General features: G+C 32.3%; 1 protein-coding gene and 1 long non-coding RNA gene across 2 annotated transcripts in view; one reads left to right on the top strand and one right to left on the bottom strand.

The window, feature by feature from the left end:
• The first annotated feature begins 1,372 nt into the window (after window positions 1-1,372).
• The window catches only part of LOC125672143 (uncharacterized), a 171,405-nt gene continuing 153,043 nt past the window's right edge, over window positions 1,373-19,734 (top strand). The window contains exon 1 of the mRNA XM_048908265.2: window positions 1,373-1,608. The gene's annotated coding sequence lies outside the window, so the exon portion shown is untranslated. The remainder of the gene's footprint in view (window positions 1,609-19,734) is intronic.
• Window positions 5,517-7,415, bottom strand: LOC125672145 (uncharacterized). Its single transcript, XR_007368861.2, has 3 exons — window positions 7,047-7,415; window positions 6,089-6,169; window positions 5,517-5,984 (listed from the first exon to the last, which is right to left on the bottom strand). It is a non-coding gene; the product is annotated as an uncharacterized LOC125672145 (long non-coding RNA).

The following is a 19,734-nucleotide window of genomic DNA, read 5'->3' as shown; positions in this document are numbered from 1 at the left end:
ATATCAACATTATTCATACAAAGCTAAGATACAACTGTATACTTAATTATGATCTTTATAAACGAAATATTACAAATTCTCCATTTTGTACATATGGGCATATTAATGAAGATGTATAAATTACTCCAGAATTAGATTTTTTTTAAATCACCTTTTCATGCTTGACTTGGTTAATATTGATACAAAATTGTTATTATGCAGTGATGTCAATTGCCTCTACAAACTAATATAATTTTTTTTTTCAGTTATTCATAAATTTATAGAAGAAACTTGTAGATTCGTTTAATCATTGTACATTTTACCTGTCAATTATTACCTTTATTACCTTGCATGACATATTGTAATATTTTAGGAGAGGGACTTGTAAGGTGTTAGAACTTGTTCCCAATCCTTTTGATTTCATCAATAAAATATGTTCAAAACAAAACAATAAAACTGCAAAAATTCCATGTAAGTTTGCGTGTAGTATGGATTTCAACCAGAGAAAATAAAAATGGTACATGTCGTGTTTATAACCAGACTATTCACAAAATATCTTACGACCAAGACCAGTATTTGCAAGCACTATACTTTTCTTATTTTTCATTTTAGTGTAGATTTTCTTAATTGATATGTAAAGTACATCCATGGTTTATAAAACTTCAATACATACTTATGACCTTGTAATAGGTATTTGATTATCAGACAGACTTATTTTTTTCCGCTCATGAAGTTGTGAGACATTTTTTTTAAGGGTAATTTAAAAAACAAAACAAATCTAAACACATGTAGGCTACATCTTAAATTCTTTGATAATTTGATAGAGAATACTGAGATGTGAAAAATACATGTATATACACGAGACAGCGATTCAGTAAAACAGTAATTAAAAAAAAAATATGCAAAATGACAGACAGTCAGACATCCTTAGAAAATAGGATATAGGTCTTTTTTTAATGGTAATATGGAATGCACCGGTCCCCCCCCCCCCAAATAAATATTGAACGGTCCCTTAATCTTTTCTCAAAAACAATATTGATCTGAAAATCATAGATCTACTTCTAAAAAAAGAAATCAAAGCTTTTGAATAAATGTGATTTCCATTGAAATAAATAGGATACCGGCAGTTCAAAAAAAAAAAAAAAAAAAAAAAAAAAAAAAATTAAACCTTGCAAAAAACTTTAATCAAGGCTAGACAAATTATTATTTTTCTGAAAGAAAAAATAGTATAGAAATAGAAAGCAAAAAATAGTTCTGCTATATTAGTTTTTTCAATTATTTCTTTTCTTTAAATTAAAAACATGCATGTAAAAGTTTGTCACACTAAAAGTGTCACACTCCTGACAAATTTGACGGTTTTTTTTTTCTTTTCTTTTTTAGATATCTTCAAAACCGTAAATGATATCTTCCTGAAATTTTGCATGATGTAAAGTGAAATAACTTTGGTTGATTATTTCCTTCTATACATTGCAAAGTATGTGAATTATTGGGGGAAAAAAATGGATGAGCAAATCATCGGGTTCGTAATTCACCAAAGGTTTTCGTCTGCTAGGTCGAGGCCTCATTACGTCACCTACGTAAGAGGTTAGTTTGTGTATAAAACGACCTCTGGCGGAAGTTTGCTGCTAGGTAAGTACTGTAGTCGTTAAAAAAATAATTGAAATCTACCATATTTTCAGTTGTATAAAATGAGGAATAATTCATACATAGATATATATGTGGGTAATTCTTCTTACTATATTGATATACATCATATGTAACCATGTAGGTAATATCTCTACTACTGAAACACTATGCTATGTCCACCTCACGAGTATAGTACGAGTCCCACCTTCCTTGCCAAGCTTGACTACCAGGTCCCACTCACTTTTGCCTCCCCTTTAAACCCTTTTCTCCCTCCTTCTTTTCTAGCTTCCCTGATATGTTCGTCTGTGAGAGATTAAAATATGTATTATGAATTTATGGCATGGTTAAAATTTAATAGGTCTGCCACCGCCAACAGTTTCGGAACAGAAATGTTTTAGAAACGAATGTTTTGAAAAATGAACAATTCAACTGATGCAACTGTCAAAATATTTGCCAACTGTTATCAAAAAGACTATATATATATAATTCATCATAGGGCTACCGAAATATTGAAAATTATGCATCTTGCAATCAGATGTAATTTTAGAATTGATGGTTTTCCAGAAACAACGGTCAATACCATATTGTAAAGTGTACGGAAAGAAATCATTCATAGTGTAGAACAGACTATATTATATGTTACAACGAATTTAAGATGTATTTCAGTAAAATCGAGTTGCCTACAAAATCCCAATACAACAATGACGTGGAACCCGAATACATTACGTCATACATTGTTATTTACCCGCCAATGCCCATGTTCAGTATTTTGATTTTCACGCATGTATAGGGCCTATGTTCTCTTCTTGAAAACATCATAAATGCTTTTCGTCTGTAAAAACATTGAACCATGGTTTGAGCAATATGTATATTTATAGCAATTTGAATGTATTTTGCGCAAATACATACGATGCAATTTAAGCAAATAAGTAAGTGGATTAAAATAACGTGGAACCATTGAAGGACCTGGGTCCCGTTTTACAAAACAACTTACGGCAAAGTCGCAAGTCTTAAATTCTATTACAATCTTAATAGTTTAAATGAATGACTTGAAAACTTTTCTGCTGCTTAATTTTTAGCATTATTGTTTTTTCTTCTTTACTATTTTGCATTGCAGTGAATGCTCTTACAATAGACTGGAAAATTCCAGTAAATCTCCTATGTAAAGTTATGCCTCGTTCACACGGATGCGCATTAAATTTTACTTCGCATCAAATTTGATGCGAAGTAAAATAATGCGCATTAAATTAATTCGAATTTTAAATAGCGTTCAGGTGGCAGGGGACAGTTTCTTTGGTTTTGAAACATGTGGATAGGGGGTATACACCAAAGTCAGATTATGACAGACTAATGAAAAATCATATTTCCCTTTTATGTCAATACTTGTATTTCATATTAGTGTAGTTAATAAATTATGACCCTAAATTACATGTAATCTATAAATACTGGTGCTGGTGCACAAAACATGCTCTGAGCAGGTTCCCCTTTTTTGCTTTGATTTTCCCTCATTTGGCCTAATCCGCACCACCCCCACACCATCACAGTACCAAACATGGGGATTTAGACACTGTGCACAATCAAGAACCCTATCTGCCCTTCTCAAAAATCTACCTCTCATATGGGGCCATCCACCTTCCCTCACAGCTACAGACCTTTTGCTAGACCCTGCATGTTTTCACCGGAATTTCTTCAGCAACTGACCACGTGTCTTAGTTTCGTATTTGCACCCATCTATATACTAGGAATCATGGTGACACCTACATGTTGTATATCAACATTTTTACTAAGCACTCAGCTACATTTGACATGCATCCTAAAATTATTGTATACATTTTTACACATGTAATATCACTTCAAATACAGGGCAATTCCATTTTTTGAAAAAGTTGACCGGGCCTATAGTGCGAAACTGTCCCCTGCTACCTCACACGGCGGTAATATTTAATGCGAAGTAAACTAATGCGCATTAAATTCGTATGCATCTCTATTAAAGGGTGCGCGAAATAAATTAAAGAATAGACTATGTTATTATTTTTATAGATATTTTAATGAATTTTGTGTAGATACAGAATTCATTGTTCAAAACGCTATATAGGCCTACATGTAGTATACTACATGTTTACAATTTAGGCCTACATACATAATTCTGATCTACACATAAGGAGTTTTTTGTCGTGTTTATTTATATGTTCCCAAGAAATTACTTGTTATTTCCTCCGATAACCAGCATTCAATCTAGACAATATATGGTTTCTTCATGGGCCCAATTTTAAAACTTCGGAACGTCTTTTTCCCCATTCCTCTGACTACTGTTATGACGTAATTTTTAATTACTAATACGTATTATAAGTCTACTATGACGCCATATGGTATAAAAAATAACAATGAGCGGCATATGTTTTAAAAAATGTAAAAAAGAAAATCATATTATCACTATTTTAAAACATTGTTGTCGTATTTAAAAACAATTCCTTCCACATGTATTACTCAGTATGCCTATGCAGAGCACAGATTTACGTCTGACATTATCTAATGACATGCTGTTTGTACATGTTTTTAGTGATTATCATTTTGCTTAGTTTTTCGTACAAAACTAACATTAATATATATAGCTGACCATGGGTATGATGCATGTGACCCAAATTGGCCATTACGCATACGTGTACATTTAATGCGAATTAGCTTCGCTTAGCGTTCACACGGAGCTAATGCGAAGTAAATTTAATTCGCATTAAATCGCGACGTCAATTTTAAGGTAGCTATTGATAGCTAGCCCCCAAAACACCGCTCATTGAATTTTTTTCAATTTTATTTATTATAACATTTTGACTTTATCCTAAAACATATAAAAAAATCAACAAAAGTAATCAGGTTAATTTTCGAGGAAAGCGAGATTGAAATCCCCTCTTTTGCAGCCCCTAAAGGCGAAAAATGCCAAAATTGAGGAAATTAACACAAAAGCCAATAACATTTTTATTGACACCAGAAATATTGTTTGTCATATATAGTTATGTAAATTAAACACAAACAGATAAAATATCAAAATTGATTAGAAATTCAAAATGCATCTAAGGAAAACATTGGGATGATTCGACTTGGCAATTGACCAAATTTACCCTAAATATGGCGTTTCTCAAATACTATCAGGCATACATTGTCTGACAACAACAAAATTCTGCTCATAAAATTTCTGATTTTATTTCATTTTTACAATAAGTCAAATAGTATCTAAAATATTGACTAGAAAAAAATATACCAAATGAGGTTTAATCTGAAACTATGTCAGATTTTGTAACCCTACCCCCTCCCTTCTAGAAATGAATTTTAAGAGATACAGTCAGCAGAGATAAACTATTGACCTTAAATGATTAAGCATTCCCAAATTACAATATTGAGCATTCAAACTCACAATACTAGAAGTTTCTATGAGCCATTTAAGAATGATATATAGTGTGTGCTATTGCAGTTGACCTTTTCGCACTCACAATGATTGCCTAAATATTTAGTTATTTTTCATACAATTTTTTGTAATAACTGGACCAAATCTATTACCTATACATATTTTTTGATAGAAATTTATATCACTATACAGTATAATACACCAAATATGTTTAAATAACCATTTCATATTTCAATAAATAATTAATATCAATGGAAAGAGACCCATGGACTGCCCATGGATCACTACATGTAAGTCCATCTGAGTCATCTTGCCTTCACAGATAGGTGTGTCTTTCATAAGTTTAAGATTTCTAATTGTAGTTTCACAATGAACCAAAAACTCACTATTGGATAACTGAGAATGCATGTACATGTATATTGCATTAACTAACTGAAGTTTTCCCCAGGTGAAGGTCTATGTTCACTGTATGTATAAGGGGGGGGGGGGGGGGGGGGGGGGGTGGGGGGGGGGGGGTGAATTAGTTCCATTATGAAACTTTTCTAAAAAAAATTTATGTACATTAATGTATCAATGATGTATGTTTCAACTAAATTTTGAATTACAAGGAAAGTTCAAACACATTGATTGAAATTATAAAATTGATATTCTATCATGTGCACATTTTTTACTAATATATCTAAGAAAGAATAATCAACATTGAAATTTCCTTTACATCTATGCAATATTATTGTCTTTCAAAAGGCATGTACATGTAATATACGAGTACATGTACTTGTTTTCCCTTAAATTCACAATTTAGTTTAAAGTATGTTGTACAACATCCACTGCTCTAAGCTCATATAAGTGAATTAATGTTTTTCATCCAGTCCCAAATTTTGCAGTAGTTCTTTAATCTTCGGAACTTGATCAAACATTTTTAAATTTATGGAGTTGTGGGGGTCCAAGGGATATGTCATCATCACTGTAAATGGAGTACCTGTTCAAAATATAGATAAATATATTTAAATATAGCAAAAAAGATGAATATCTGATATACTCAGAATTGTCTTTACAAATGTTTATCAAAAGAAAATATAGTACCTGCTGTTATACTTGTTGACTCGAAATCCATTTCAACCTGCACTGATCCTATCTAACCTCCCTCGGTCTTCAGGCTGATGCCTAGAAAAAAGATCATCATAATTGATATTTGCACAGTTACGTCTATATTATACCATTGAGTAATTATACTTCGTCAGACAATGTGAATTTTAAAACTGTGTCTCAACACATACATGTATTCAGTTAAAATTTAAATACTGATGTTTCAAAATTATAAATTGCAATATGAGATGACATGTATATATGTTTTCATAAACTGCCATAGACTTATCATATCTGTTTTATTTACAAAATGTGGGTCAAGAGAAGGGCATACGTGTAGTATACATATCTTGCTTATACATACAGTGCATACATCTGCCTATGAGAGGGCATATGCAGACTGTGATTAATTTACATTATTTAAAAAGGTTTTGCCAACCTACATGTTTGTGTGAAACACGAAACCTCAGGTTTGATATATTTCTTAGGTCACTGAAATTTCAAAATAATAGTATATGTATACTATAGTCTAAGGAATTATAATTCAACACATCCCCCCCCCCCTCCACTTTTTATCCGGTTCCCTCATACTCCCAGATAGTAGGTCTATACAGATATTTGTTTTTCAGTACTTTTATACATGTAGTTCAAGGTATGTTATTTTCGTAACGGTTATTTTCATAACGATATTTTCTTAATAAAAAAGTTGTGAGAGCCCATGTTTACAAATGTGGTATACATTTACATGACATCCGTTCGTTTACAATCACATGCACAGGTGGGAGTTATATTTTATGCACATATGGAATACATATATACATACAAAATAATACATCTACTGTATGTCGTGTGTTTAAACTTACAGATGTTATTATAAATTGCGTTGTGAAATAGCAGAGGAAATGTGAGTTGAACTTTTGAATACAAATTTATGGCATTCTTTTTTTTCACTCACCAAACAAAACTATGATTTCGTTGTCCAAGTTGAATGCATCCACCAACTTCCTCTTCTTGCAAGAAACTTTGTTTAGCCTCTCAATGACTGTATAAACAGTATTTAATCTCGCAGCATGCAGCACTCGGACATTACGATGCATCGATCAACAACTTCGTTTACGTAGCGCATCAGGTGGGCGGTAAATCTAGTACTGCCGACTCCCGATGGTCCCGGATTGCGATGTTTTAAAGATAATATTAAAACCGGCCAACAGAATTACTTCATACTTCTCGGGAACAATCTTTATGTCCAAATTGATTCGCACAATTAAAAAAAACCCAATAATAATAAGTATAAATTCTTAAACTTGAAATGTCACCTACTCAAAAGCGGTAAATCAGTACTGTGTTATAAATACAAAAACCGAAAACGGACACCGATACAGGTACGGTTAACAAACATAGCTCATAACACAATTAATATGATCCAAAGAAAATTACCATTATAACGGAAACAAATTACTTTTAAAAATTAATAAAATTTACCATTATTAGGCATTCTTTGTGTTTCTAAATTATGGCAGAACTCTAAGCTACATAAATTATGTGTTTTCCCCGATTCTACGACGTGGACGCAGTTCTACCGCAGAGCCCTCATTACAAATTAAATTTAATTTGATGAATTTTAATTACACATTTATTACTAATTGTCTTGAAAAAATATTCTATTTTACAGATTGTTCTATTTGTTATGTTTTTTTTAGTCAAAAGTACTAAATCATGTGTTCTATTTTGGTTCAATGTACGTTTATTTATTGCAAAAAATAATTCTAAAATAAAAGATACGGTATCTAATTCTTTTTTATAATAACAGAAAATATTCAAAATGTATATGTTTTTGTTGATATATGATTTTTAACAATGTTTTGATTATTTAATTAACAGTTATATAACAAATTCTGAGCCTTAATATGTGTAAATTTTATGACGTCGCGCACGGTACTGGTGTTACTTTCATACGTGCATAAGAAAATGCTTCCGCTATGTTTACACAGATGTATATTTTTGCGGATTATTAAAAGTCTTATACATCAATGGCAAGGAAAATATATAAATAATGATAATAGCTTATATAAAATATAATTTACACGCATTATATTATCAATAACGGAGTTATATACACGCAGATGTCGTCATTTTTCGTTGTCCCGCGTTACATGAAATACGCACACGCTTTATCCACAGATTAATAAAATGATTGATTTTGTCCCAAATAACGTAAGAATTGGTGTATGATTGTGACGTCCTTATCTAAAAACCATAAACCAACTACTTTAAACATTCAGTTCATAGAATTGATATAGCGACCTTAAAAATGGCAAAGACAGTGCCTGTCAGTGGTGTCCCGTGTTTGTAGATAGACTGCAAATGCAAATCATCATGACCAGTAGCATGCCTAATACAGGGGGAAGTTGACTATCCTTGTTACATTTATAATGTACATGTATCGTGGAGCACAGTGTCTGCCAGTATTATATAATTCTGAGTATATCCATGAAGTAGATTAATTTTATCGGTGTCCAGTGAAATGTCCTTATTCTACAAATACCGCGCTTTTTTAACAATTCTACCATTTTATGTCTTATTTCTAAGCATTATTCCAACGCGAATATCTTAATGAATATAACTTACAGAAAGTACATAAAATTTACTATATAGAATATACAACATTTCATTTTATCCCGCGTCCATTTAGGAAAACGAAAAGATACTTAATGTCCAAATAAATGTCCCATGTGATTTTGTCGCGCAATGACGCGACGTCAATGTACACAACCTACGTCCAGCTAAACGTAAAATGTTGCTATTATTTTTTTAAAATGATCTAAATTAAAATGATTTTTAAAAACAGTAAACAAGGTATTTAAAGGGACTGGTTCACTGCTACCAGAGCAATATTTTAGCTTTGATTCTGTGTTATGTAAACAAAGACTCGAGTCTTTTTATGTACACAAACAAACCAGTGAAACGTCAATTTTGTAATTTCAAGCATCTTCATTTTGTACAATCACAAATTTTAACTTTAAAATGACACATTTTACCTAAAGTATACTTGAGATGTGATATATATAATAAACTTGGATCAATATCCATTTATTTTGAAAACCCCGTAAACAATAGCACACCTCAATCTTTGTTTTCAAAACAAATAATAAACTCTCTATAATGAGCTTATGTCATGATGATTAACCTCAATTTTTGTGAAACCTTTTAAACATACTAGATTGTAGATTTTGAACATTTAATGTGAAAAACAAAATTTGGAGGAAAATCGTGAATCAGTCCCTTTAAGCTATAGCATGTGTATCTCATAGATATGTTTTACTCTAGATCTGGTACATGTACTTTAATTGACTTTATCAAATGACAATTATACAGACTACATTTTGTTGCATGTACTACTGTATGTATGCATATAAAAATTCAGCTTTGAACAGATACACTTGCGGTGTGTAACACTTACGGTGTGTAAAACGTTGCAATATTATACAAATCTTGATTTATTTACGAAACTCTTTAATCATATTCGATAATCTTGTTATTCATATGAGAACATTTTAATTATATTCGATAATCTTAATATTTATATGCGAAAAGTTTGATTTATATTCGATAATCTTGTTATTTATTTACATTTGGTAACCTTGTTATTTATATTCGATATATAAATCTCGATTAATATTCCATAATATTTGATTCGTATTTGATATTGTTGATGTACACATGCTAGATGTACGCATGGATTTAGTCATTATTGATTGTAGGTGAAATGCATAATTTCAAAAATTGATAAAAGAATTGGCTTCATTGACCATGACCTGACCACGGATGTCTTAAATTTAACTAGAGGAGGTACTCTGCTAAAATTAAACTTTAATAAATATACAGCACTACCAGCCGTGAGACATTTGGCCTGAATTGAATAGTTGACCTTGCCCTAATATGCTGAATAAACCCAGTAGCTATGTCGAAGCTTGGGTGGCTGCCCTGTAATCCCGCATAGACTGTTTAGCTAGCTGGATTAACAAGAGTGATACAAATTTTAATATTTATTAATCGTAATCAGAAACAGGGTGCAAATTTACATATATGGCGGAAAGGGTCGCATGCAAATTTTTGTGGGGAACTGGGAAGGCGGCCAGTTTGACTACCAACGTAGGACCAACACAGGGGGCCCTATGTGGACATAGTTGCCTGGACCTGAACGGGTGATCACGTTCTAAGGGGGGAGATATCTCTGCGCATCTCACCTGTCTCCTGCGTGCTACCTGGTTTAAAGAGCAAGTACAGAGCAAACTGTGGACCCTCCTACAGTTTCCAACATGCACCAGCCTGTAGCATCCCCTAGGAGTTGGAAGTGAGCATAGGCACCTGAACGGTGGATATATATAGCGTGTTATATCTTATGTACCCCCCCCACCCCCCCCACCCCACACATTCCAATGAAAGAAAAATATATACATATGTCACAAACTTAAATGAATTGAATGTCAAAATCATGTTAGAGTATCAGTGATGTGTTGAACAACCTCACTGTTATATTTAGGACCCAGGTGATCTCTGGCGGGTGTGAGCGATTGCCCCTGGAATATTTCGCCCACATGCGTTGGTACTCCAGAAGAGTAGAGGAAGCCTCTCTCTCTCTCTCTCTCTCTCTCTCTCTCTCTCTCTCGTAGAGTAAATTAAAATAATACGCATATTCGCATATAAATCAAAATTTTCGCATATAGATATCAAGATTATCGAATACAGATCAAGATTTCCACATATGAATAGCAAGATTATTAGATCAAAAGTTCAACGTCTGACAAAAAAATCTAAATTCACATAGTTTTCACGAGACCACCCACTTCAAAACTAAATATGATATATATTGAAACTAATTGATTCACAAGTAATATATATATATATATAATATATATATATATAAGCACAAACAAACAATTATAACACCCAAAACCTTACGTTTACCCCTAGGATCTAAACGATACATGTGAAAATCATATAATATATATATATATCTCTCTGTGTGTGTGTGTGTGTGTGTGTGTGTATAAATAACAATCTGTATACCTTTTCTACTGTTTATTCACAAATGAAAGTGAACATTAAAACGTTAAAATGTAATAATTATTTGGAGGTTTTTAACTCTCACTTCAACTCACCGTGGGTTATTTATATTATTCATTTATAAAGCGCAAAACTACATATACTTTCTATGCGTCTGGTTGTTGTTTTTTCTTCACTAGAGCGTGATCGATGTCGGATGACAGAAACGTACGGGAGTTTTTAAACACCCCACCCCTTCCACATAACTATTTGAAATTTAGATTTTTATCCCACATCGATCTTTTGATCCCGCTCATTTTCTCAGAGGTCATTCATAAGAATTGCAAGCCTTATTTCATGGGATGGTTACCTGTAAAATGCGAATCGAAATCGAAATGAAACAAAATCTACCGAAGCGAAGCGAAACCTACCGAATAAGGTTACCCTTATTTCATACGACATGCCTACTGTTGTAGGCACGGTGAAATAAATACAGTACGTATACTTTGGAGTATTTCTAACAATTCATAATTTTTATGAATGTACACTATACACGTACAAAGATTTATTTTGAATTTTAAACATTAAATCATGCATGTGCTTTAGTTATGATAGTATAGCTTGAAGATAATGAATTTGTTAAAAATATGACGTTGCTTTCGTGATTATATTTTGCCACAATTTATGACGTTATAAGCGTAACGTAAAGTGACACCAGTACCGTGCGCTTAGTGTAATCATTAGAAAATCAAGATAATAATAATAATAAATTCTTTTATTTAGACAGGATAGCAGAATTAGTACAAATGACTAGTTTACATTGTGGTCCTGCATCAAACATATTCAGACAGACAAATAAAATGATGAGAATAGAAAAATAGATAACATAATATAAAATATATACATAAAATATACACACGATATCACTGGGGGGGGGGGGGGGGGGGGGGGGGGGGGGGGGGGGGGGGGGAGACCTAAAAAACATATACATCATATCTATATATCACTTATTTGAGTAATAATGCTGCAAATATGCTGATTTAATAGAGGTAATAGAACCACAGCTTCTGACAGACTCAGGACCGTTTATTATATTCAGTTCGAACTTTTGGGTAAATATAAAATGCCACTATCGCTACTTCTTGTTGTTCTGGAACTTTTAAACTTGGCTGACAAAACTAAAAGATAAATTAATTTCTTTATCTTCATGTAAAATTGGTCCTTCAAAATTCTTATTAGATATTGTTTTGCTGGGGAAGAAAGAAAATTCAAACGCAAATATAATATAATAAAAATATTTGATTTTAGATACAAATATATACTATTTTTAAATGATAGATTTTCTCTTAAATAATAGAAACACCCCTTGAATTTCGAAATGTCATTTTTTTTATTGATTTGTTCCCATTAACACCCCCAACACCCCCCCCCCCCCCCCCGAAAAATTTATTACACCTAGGATTTGTTGTTCAAAATTTATAGGCAATGCGGGTTTGCCTCGCATCAGATGGTAATTAAACTAATTTGCTATGTAAAGGTTTTCACTTTCATCCGAAGTGGAAAAATTTGTTATAAATGACCACTTTTGAGGAGGCAACATTTCAAGTTTAAGAATTTATCTATATATCATTGGTTTTTTTTTTTTATTGTGTGGATCCAATTTGGACATAAAGATTGTTCCCGAGAAGAAATGATCAGAAGTTATTCTGTTGGTATGGTTTTGATATTATCTATAAACAATCCAGGACCATCGGGAGTCGGCAGTACGCTATATAGGCCTACATGTATATTTTGGAATCATTAAAACTGTGAAAAAGAAGAAATACTTCTGATAAAACATAAATATTTATTCAACATCGTTTTTTTTTTTTCTTTTTAAATTATGTTTTTAAGTATCTTTTTAAATCATGCATTGAATGAAAAGTGACCGTTTTCGGTTTTTGTATTTATAACACAGTACTAGATTTACCGCTTTTGAGTAGGTGACATTTCAAGTTTAAGAATTTATACTTATTGTTATTGGTTTTTTTTTAATTGTGTGAATCAATTTGGACATAAAGATTGTTCCCGAGAAGTATGAAGTAATTCTGTTGGCTGGTTTTAATATTATCTTTAAAACATCGCAATCCGGGACCATCGGGAGTCGGGAGTCGGCAGTACTAGATTTACCGCCCACCAGCGCATCAATGTACGTGGATTGATGGTTGGTTTAACATTTCGATTAGCAAAAAGTTTCACACAGATTGAAACATTTGATCTACCATTATTACAGACATTTACGTTATACTTATGTGGTATGTGCATATTTTCTGTAGGCGAGTCAGTCACAGCAACAAAACACTTTCGGAACCCCTTTTTGTTTTTCGACTATTCTATGACGGAGTAAGGAATTCCGGAAAATGAATTCACGTGAAAATACACAATTTTTACTGATCACGTGGTTGCTTTCCGTCGCTACCTTAATTCGAAGTAAACTAATGCGCATTAAATCTCCGTGTGAACGCGGTTCAGATTTAATTCGCATTAACTTACGTTTAATGCGAATTAAACTCTTCGTGTGAACGAGGCATTAGTCGTATGCCTTGTTCACACGGATGCGCATTAAATTTTACTTCGCATCAAATTTGATGCGAAGTAAAATAATGCTCATTAAATTAATTCGAATTAAGAGGCCGTCCACGGAGATATCAGGCAGTAGCTATAATACGGCTGGCACATGCAATTTCCCAAAATTGTATTCATACCCAATAAAAGTTAAGGTCACACGCCAATTTCATCGTATATAAAGTGAATTTCACAAAAACATTGTTAGATGCCAAAACTTGGCCTATTTCATAAATTCGAGGACACTATATAATCTATAGAAAATGATCATTTTGTAAAGTTAAATAACACCCAATACAATAAAATTTGTCCAGAAAGTATAAACAATATTTGAAGGAAATTCCTTAATAATTAAGATGAAACAATAAAATTGCTGGGAAACAATGCTGTTGTTGAGGATTTACTGACAGAAGTAGCCAAAAAACCAGTAATTTGAGTTACCTCCCTTGGCGTAAAAAATGTAAAATGATCCAAAACTTGCGTAAATTGTAATTTTCGAAGAAAAAAGTATTTATTTAGAACATTTTTGACTTATCTAGATTTTTTTTATCAAGTGTAAACGTGGAATTATTATTTTTTTAATTTGATAGTGAAAAATAAATATTCAGCCCGGACCTTATCAAAGTTTCGTGGGTAAACAGATATGGCTGACAAGTGATAGAAACGTGAAGTTTTTCTTGGAATGGTCCTTATTTAGGGACTTGTCAACTCTTAATAATTGTTCAAAAGACATAAGTGGATATTCAAGATATTTTAAAGTTGGAACTGCGTGTAATATTCAACCGAGATTGACCCCCTGCTGTACAGATCGGGGTAATTCGAATTCGACGTAAAAGTTTAACTGTTTTAAACTATCGTGCACAGTACAGATGCTTACTAGTATGCCGAGGTCATTGCGATTCTTTGGGGATTTACTGGAGGCAACCACCACCAAATGTTGTTATCTACTACACAAAGGAAAGTGTAAAGCAGACAGAGCAGTAAACTTCAATGTTTGAAGGGAAATATTTTTTCCTATTTCAAGTTGTTGTTAGTGGTTGTTCCCGTTGGAAGTAGTAAGTATAAATGTCGAATGTTCTCTGTTATTTTTCTTTGAAAACTGTCTTTGATTGCTAGACAATTTTGATGCAAGTTCTCATGATGTATCAATGCAAACAATTCATTTGATGAAATGATTCTTTTTAAAATAATACTGATAAAATGATAAATACTCACAGTAAAAAAAACAACAACATTAAATCAATCTGGGAGAGGGGGGGGGGGGGGTTAATGTAGGGATTTTTGAAATCTGTACAAAACAATGTTCATCCACAAATCATTGAATTAAGAAACAATAGAATCACACAAAAACAAGATGAAAGTGGTGAAAAGTTCAGTAAGTGTTTATAAAAATGTTTATTGTCCTGCAAGCTATGTACATATCAGCATGCATGCATAAAAAAATAATATATATTAAAATTATTTCAGATTAGTTTTGACAGATTTTTTTTTTTACTAGCTACTTTTCACATGTCTTTGTTTTTTGGATTCCTAGATTGAATAACTATTAAAGGATGAATGAATCAGTGTGAGAGGGTAGTATATGTACATGCATGTATGTGACAAAAACCGAATAATAAATATAAAAAAAAATAATGATATATATTTATTCATGTAATTATGCAACTACAAGAACCATTGTGTGTGTGTGTGTGTGTGTGTGTGGGGGGGGGGGGGTTAAAGGTTGATGTATATCATTAGTATACTTTTGTTTCTTTCTCTAAATTTAAGCTGAATAGATTATAAAATTCAGATGGTTTAACATGACACAAAATCTGATGATTGATTTGCATGCACACAGATACTAAAGTGTATTAGTGTGACATACATGTATATACCAATTACCAAAGCTTGATAATGAATACAACGCCCATTTCATTACAGATTTGGAAAATAATTATAGTCAAATCACCCCTACTGCAAGCGAATTATCAGACTGTATCAGTGAGTATATTTATTTATTTCAATCAAAAGAATTTAAATTCAGAACATGATACATCTGACTTTGTCATAATTCATAAATTATGTAAGTTTAGAACTATTACAGATAAGAGCTTTAAAATTCCACATTTGACATGTATATTTCTTGAGACAAATCCTGACCAAAGGCATCCAAAGTTATGATGTCACAATCCTTTTGTTTTAACTCACTTGACAGACATACATGTTGAATATAAAAACTTTAACTTTGACAATAATATAAGAATGGTTAGAGATGGGGGTTGGATATTTCAGAAATATGTGTTCCTTATGTCATATGATAGTAACATTTTTACCTTACGACCTTGACCCTTCATATTGAAGTTTTATGTGATGTCACCATGCTACACACAACACATACATGCATTTTTAATTCATGACTGTTATCAAAGATTTTAACCCACTCGACAAGTTTTAAACTCTTTTCAGACAATTCTTGTTTAGATAATTTCAAATATATATATATATATAAGTCAGAGGTGATGTTTTGAAATCAGAATGTGGTTTAATTTTTTAATCAATGAATATATAGTTTTATTTTTTTAACTCACCTGAGCTGAAGGCTCAAGAGAGCTTTTCTCATAAAAATTTGTCTGGATTCTGTTGTCATCATTGTGGTAATAATTTTTCCCATTTTCATCTTCTCCAGAACCAATTGGGTGAATGAGATTCATTTTTGTTTAAATGAAAGGTCATGCCCCCTTTGATGGGAGATAATCAAGAAAAGGCAAAAATAGGATGGGTCGTGTAATGTAATGAAAATATGCAAGCATTCCCAGGTTGTGTAGATTGGAGTTAGTTCAATTCATGACCTGGGTGTAGGATGAGGCTATAATAGGGGGTCAAAGTTTTATAAGGGATAATATAAGGAAACATCTTTATCAATCCTCTTCTCAAAAAGAGTATGTCAATGATTAGTCATATTCATATGCAAGGATCTTCAGGTAGTGTAAATTTTATTTTGTTCAATTCAGGGGCTAAAGAATTAGGGTATGGAGGAGATCAAAGTATGATATGGGAATATACAGGAAATTAAAACAAATTCTTTTAAAGGTTAACAGGGCCACACTAAATCCTTTCAAAATGCAAATGTTCCTAATTTGTGTTGATTCATTTCTATGCGCCCATGACTAAAGTCGGGGGGGGGGGGGGGGGGGGGGGGGGGGGGGGGGGGGGGGGGGTGGCAATGTCTGTCTGGAACTTGCTCATGTTAGTAATAGGGCTCTCATATTTCATATTTTTACTCCTTATAATAAGACATTTCTTTTGGTATCAATTCTTTTTTACCTTTGTGTTTGACCTACTTTTAACAAAATATGACCTACAGTAGGCAATTCTCCTGAACTATATATAAGGTAGTCTAGCCTTTTATGTTTAGTATTTAGATATCTTATGGCAAGAACTTTCATTTGATACCATGCTGTTTGATATTGTGACCTTGGTTTTGAAGTTTAACCCAGATTTTATTATATTGATATTTTACATAATTATATACAAAATGTGTATATTCTTTATTACCAGACTTTTGATTTAATACCTGACCTAAGTCTTTAAAATAGCATGATTTTCAAAAACTTTAAACTGGTATATAGTTTCTCAACCACTTTGGATTGGGCTTTGATGTAGATTTCACATATTATAGATTACTAATGAAAAGAGCTTTACTTTTGAACTTCTGACTTTGACCTTGTTGAGTCATGTTGACCTACTTTTGAAAAACATTCATTATTAACCAGATCTGTTATATCTTGAGGGATAAGGTATTGGGTTACTTTGCTTCACATGGAATGCCTAATGACCAGAATTTATTTTATATCATGACCTTTGACCTTGTGACTATATCAAACATATGATCTTGACTTTCTTAGTGCATTGCTTACAGTGCTATTTAAACATGTTCATCATTTTATTTCCATTAATTTACACAACTGTTGTTATTTAGATCTCAGCTGAGTCCAAGATAGGAAGAGGCTTTGGAGAGAACACAAAATTACTACAGACAAAAGACTTGTGAAGTTATAAGGGGAATTGCAGAACTCATAGCTCCACTTCAATCTAGATATGTTGACAGTTATTTCACAGAAACACTTTGCAGCTGACAAAGATAATCAAATGATGACCACTAGTTTAACTCTATGGTTGCAGCATATTTCAATTTTTGAAGTGACAAATTTTATTCCTGTTTGTGAACCAATATTCAAAAGAAACACTGCTATGGCATTAGACATAAATTAGAAGAGAGTGGTGGGGTGGCAAAATAAGATTCCATACTGTGAAATGTATCAATTGTTAATATATATGTATCAATATAAATTCAGTGCCAATTTTCATAATTTCTAGGGGAAAAGTTTGTTTGTAACAAATGTCAGAAATATGCACTAGCTCTTTCTTTGCAAACCATGCTACTAAGTACCAGGCATTAAGACATGATTTGTTTATTGTCATTTGTTAAACAGATCCAGATCCAGTGATTTGAAGGGGGGGGGGGGGGGGGGGGGGGTCCAGAAAAATGATCTAAAATCTGTATTAGGTCATATCCTATGAATTGATAAAATAGAGATGTTTATTATTCATTGCTAGTTACATGTAACCTTTTATGCATCAGTTGAAGATACTTTATGAACATTTTCCATCACTGGGTAAAATTCAACAAACATTTTGTGTATCTGGAAGTGGTCAATATATATTTCAACATCAGAGTAAACATGCATTAAAGCAAGTCTGCCAATCTGATGTAGGCAGAAAATGGAATCTGGCATGTTATTTCATGAATGCAAAAGGAAATGCTTTACAAGAGAGTAAAAAAATTTCTGGTTAATGCTAAATAACTATCTAGATGTCCCAGAGAAAGGGAGAGGGTGTGTTCTACCCCCCTACCCCCCCCCAACCGCCTCGGGATCTGCCAATGTCAATTTTGTAATGTGAGTGAATGAATTAAGATTCTTCATGATAGACAATTGATTAAAATTTGATTTACTGATAATTTTAACTTCATATATGTGTGTTAATTAATTGACTATTATCTCAAATCCTGTGTCAGAAATGACCTCTAAAAATCAACATTGTAAAATTTTATATAATGATTTACATAGGCATTTTTTTGCCTTTATTATATAAAATGTATACAAAGACATGAAATTTATTTCTGAATGTTCATAGGTTCTAGTAATTTTTCATGAATTTTAATAATTTAATCATTGATTGGTTATATGTACTTCATATTTATTTCTATTTATGTAGTTCAACAATCTTCATTTAAGTAGTTGACCTTTTCGCACTTATGAAAATTTTGAGATTTCAGTTCAACTTTTCACCATCAAACCTTGCTTTTCCCACTGAATTTATTTTTGTAACTTGAAATACACCTCTTCAAGTTTCTGGTTATACATAATTTATTTCTTTTGAGACATTGTATTGGGTTTTATGAGATCTTAAATTTTGATCATTATTTTGTAAAATATATTGGTGTGAAATATGTGCAATTTTAACAATTAATAAATTCATTCATTGGATGAATATACACACAAAACCCCTCTTAGTTATTGCATATAGTGTATATCTAACATATAAAATATTGCTTTCCTCTATTTCTTAGTTATATGACATTTTAGAGCTGTTCAAACATAGCACTTTTTTCCAGTATTTCGTGACCTTTTTGCACCGAAAATTATCTCAAAGTTGCTTTTCCATGTCGAACCCAAACTAAACATGATAGAAACTTTTTATTTGGCAAATTTCATATTGGGGTCAGTAGGAACCTGTGCACAAAGTTTCATGAAAATCTGAGAGATAGCATGTGCCGACCTCTGCCTGATATCATAATGGACACCCTCTTAAATAGCGTTCACACGGCGGTAATATTTAATGCGAAGTAAACTAATGCGCATTAAATTCGTATGCATATCTATTAAAGGGTGCGCGAAATAAATTAGAGAATAGACTATGTTATTGAAATTTATTTTTATAGATATTTT

The sequence above is a fragment of the Ostrea edulis genome, chromosome 4 (assembly GCF_947568905.1).
Source record: "Ostrea edulis chromosome 4, xbOstEdul1.1, whole genome shotgun sequence".
In the NCBI taxonomy this organism is placed as follows: domain Eukaryota; kingdom Metazoa; phylum Mollusca; class Bivalvia; order Ostreida; family Ostreidae; genus Ostrea; species Ostrea edulis.
This window is presented reverse-complemented; position numbering and strand designations above follow the sequence as displayed.